The following is a 4,301-nucleotide window of genomic DNA, read 5'->3' on the forward strand; positions in this document are numbered from 1 at the left end:
AAACCCAGATATTTAATTTTTAAAAAAGATAACACAAGGGCAACAAAAAACAAGACACCCAGGAATATATTTAACAGATATGCAAGACTTCTATGAGGAAAGATACAAAATTTTTCAAATTATCAAGTTATGAAACTTCATTTGGAATACCTAAATGAAATGAAGAAACAAGCCATGATTCTGACTAGGAAGATATAATAGTGTACCAGTATAGATTCCCTCATTTTGATTTATTTGTAGATTCAGTGAAAGTACAATTAAAATGCCAACAGGTGGGCAGTTGCAATACTGCCCTGCACGCCAACCTGCAACTGCTTGGTTTCCCTGGGCCGTCAGAGCCCTCGCTGTCTGGCTGGCACCACCAGGTAAGCGTGGGAAATGCCAGGAGGCTGCTGTCACCGCTGTGCCCAAGAATAAATGTAGAGGAGGTTAAAAACAGACTAGAAGTAAGAATGAGAATGAATTAAAAAAGAGAGAGAGAATTAGTCTTTAAAGAGAATGGACAAGCAAGAGTATGCTCAGGTAATCAAAATGTTGGCAAATGGACGATTGGAGGCAATGTGCTTGGATGGTGTCAAGAGCTCATGCCATATCAGAAGAAAACTGAGAAACAAAAAGAGTTTGGGTACATACCTCAGGCATTATACTGGTTGGTCTGCGAGACTAATGGCATAACAGAGCTGATGTAATTTAAAGCACAATGCAGGTGAAGCTAGAAGTCTGAAGGCATATGGCAAGCTCCCAGAACATGCTAAAATCAATGAAACAGATACATTTGATCCTGGAGATGATGATGAAATCTAGTTCGATGATATTGGAGATGATGCAGAGATTGACGACATCTAAATTGAACTCCAAGTTTCTGAGTATTGTGCTACAATTTGGATTTTGGCCATCACCTGTTAAGAAGTCTAAAACTTCAGTAAGCATGAATGAAGTTTGTTAAAACACACTGATTAATTTTCACTGTTTTAAAGTACTTATTATATTTCTTTAAAAACTAATGATGTTGAATTATCTTAAGTGAAATGTTAACACTTTCTTCTTTTGATGTATTGTAACTTAGGGGTAAAAGACCACAGTATCTGCTATTAAAACAACAGAAAGAAGAGAGGAGAGAGGGAGAGAGAGAATCTGAATTAATAAAACAAACGCCTTTCAGTTAATGGATGTTTCTAATAAATTGCCTTATCATCAATGGGCTCGTTCCAACCAGTCTGTTTAGAAGCTTTTTGTATGTCCAGTGACCTAGATGTTCTCTTGCGATTTTTGGTACAATTTAAGGAAGGCAGAAATCTACAATTGAAATTAAAAAGGGGGCTATTTTCATATTTGTGTAGCTGTATGTATTTTTATACTGTTTGATAACATTCTTTTCATCATTTTATGTTGTCACCATAAAAAAAAAAAAAGCATTTCCAAAACACAGCTTTTAGAATATGGGTTTGAGGAGCAATTTTGAATTTAGAAGAGTTGTAGTAGCAAAAATTCAGTGCTAGGTAATCCCAATTATCTTAACATTGGAAGCATTAACATATTAGTGAATACTATTTTTTACTTAAGGTAAAATTTCTTAAGCAAGACAACTTTTAATGGCAAAATAAGTAGAATAGTCTTTACTATGCAAAATAGGTTGTGTTAAAATATGTCATTTTATTGTCAAAAGTCACCTGCATTTATAACCTATAGTTTTGGGGTTTATGAACAATGAAATTACAGTGTATAAATCAAAAATTACTTTCATAATACATTCTATAAACTAAGCCTTTCTTAAATCATTCCTTAACTGGCCTAAGAAAAAGGAAGGAACCATAAGTTAAGAAATACAATGAAACGTCACACGGAGTATATTTTTGGCCTTAAACAAACAAACAAACAAAATCCCAACAGGTGGGAATTTTTTCCTTTTGGTGGGCTATGGCAACTTGATTCAAAAATTTACCTGAAGCACAAAAGACCAAGAATAGCTGCGATACTTCCGAAGAAGTCAAAGTAAGGAGCTTATGTTGTTAGATACCAATACTTGTAAAAAATGATGGTAATTAAGATAATAGGTACTGATGAAGGAACAGACAAATAGATCAACGCAACAAGATAAAGTCCAGAAACCAATTCATACATTTTTAGAAACTTGATATATGACAGAACTGCCATCGAAAAACAATGGAGAAAGTACAGATGACCCAATACTGGGGTAATTGGTTATCCATTTAAAATCGTATCTGTTCCTGACACCATATACACACATACATTCAGATGAATTAACAATTTAAATATGAAAGTCAAAATGTTAAATCTTTTAAGAAAACATAAGCAAGTATCTTTATGAATTCAAGACTTAGAAGGAGTTTATAAACAAAGCACAATAAGCAACATTATAAAAAAGAGTGGACTGGTAATTTTAACTATGTTAAAATGAAGAATTTCTGCTTATCAAACATCACTATTTCAAATATATGGTGATGGAAGGAGAACTGACTCCAGGTGGTGAACACACAATGGTATTTATAGATGATGTAATACAGAATTGTACACCTGAAATCTATGTAATTTTACTAACAATTGTCACCCCAATAAATTAAAAAAAAATCACTATTAAAAGAGTAAAAGGGTACATACATACTGTGAGACATGATACCCAGGCAAGAAAAAAGGATTAGTGTTCATAATATATAGACTTCATCAAATTATTAAGAAACACACAACTGAATAGAAAAATGAGGAAAAGACACAAACAGGCATTTTATAAAAAAAGGAAAGCTGAATAGCCAAAGAGCATAAGAAAGAATATCCAACTTCTCTAGAGTTCAGAGATGTGTAAATGAAAACCATAATAGGTACAATTTTAAGTTAAAAAGTCTGACAATACCATGTGTTGCTGATAATGGGAATCACTGAATACTCTAATGCACTGCTGCTGAGGGTGAAAATTGGTCAATCACTTTAGTAATGGCTTGGTCTTCTCTAGTAAAGATGAAGAGTCATAGTCCCAGGGACTCAGCGATTCCACACATAGGTTCAAACCCTGGAGAAACTCTTTCACAGGCGCACTATTAAGCATGTGCAAGAATGTTCATTAAAACATAGTTTGGGATAGCTGAAAACTATAAACAATCTATATACTAACCAAGAGTAGAATGATAAAAAAAAACTGTCTTGTAGACACACAAAGGAATACTATACACTACTGAAAATGAAGGGACTAGCGGTATATACAGCAACATGGATGGATCCAAAATTACTGTAGTAAAAAAAGTAAGCAGAGAATACATACATTTATGTAAATATAAAAAAATAAACCACATCCCAAATTCAAGGCTTACTATAAAGTTACAACAGTCCAAGACATTGTGGTTTTGGCCTAGGCTAGAATAAGGACATAGATCAATGAAGCAGAATAGAGAGTCCAGAAATAGACCCACACATATGTGGTCAACTTATTTTTGACAGAAGTATCAAGGCAATTCAGTGTGAAAATATAGACTTTTCAATAAATGGTGTAGGAACATTTCAACATGCATATGAAAAAAAAGAATAAACAATGATTCATACCCCACACCATGAATAAAAACTATCTTGAAATGGATCATAGACCTACACATAAAACCTAAAACTTCTAGAAGAAAACAGGGGAAACTGTTAAGAGAATAAAAAGATAAGCCACAGACCGAGAGAAAATATTTGCAAAATACCTATTTGACAAAGTGTTGGTATCCAGACTATAGAAGAAAATGCTCGCAACACAATAATAAGAAAACAACCCAATAAAATGTTGGCACAAAAGATTCCAACAAACACTTCCCCAATGAAGAGATACAAATTACAAGAAAAGCACATGAAGAGATGTTCAAGATCTTTAGTCATTAGGAATATGCAACTTCAATCACAACGAGATGGCACTACATACTTAGTGGTTAAAATAAAAACTGACAATAGGAAATGTTGGTAAGGACATAGGGCAACTAGAACGTTGTTAGTTGTAATGCAAAATGGGCACAGCAACTTTAGGTAATGGTTTGGCGTTTCTTACATAAGTAAACACATATTTGCCATCTGACCTAGCAATCCCATCCAGGAGAAATGAAGTTATATTCACACAAAAATTTGTGCACAAGGGTTATAGTAGCTTTATTTATAATTTTCAAAAACTGGAAACAACCCAATGATCAATGGTGAATGGATAAACAAACTGATACATTGGAATACTACTCAGCAACAAAAAGGAATGAACTGGGGGGGAGGGGATTAAAAAAAAAGGAATGAACTAGTCATATGTGGTCCGACAATTAAGTTCGTGAACT

General features: G+C 33.8%; 1 pseudogene; it reads left to right on the forward strand.

The window, feature by feature from the left end:
- The first annotated feature begins 262 nt into the window (after positions 1-262).
- Positions 263-846, forward strand: LOC117028867 (eukaryotic translation initiation factor 1A, X-chromosomal-like; annotated as a pseudogene).
- The last annotated feature ends 3,455 nt before the right edge of the window (positions 847-4,301 follow it).

The sequence above is a fragment of the Rhinolophus ferrumequinum genome, chromosome 10 (assembly GCF_004115265.2).
Source record: "Rhinolophus ferrumequinum isolate MPI-CBG mRhiFer1 chromosome 10, mRhiFer1_v1.p, whole genome shotgun sequence".
NCBI lineage: Eukaryota > Metazoa > Chordata > Mammalia > Chiroptera > Rhinolophidae > Rhinolophus > Rhinolophus ferrumequinum.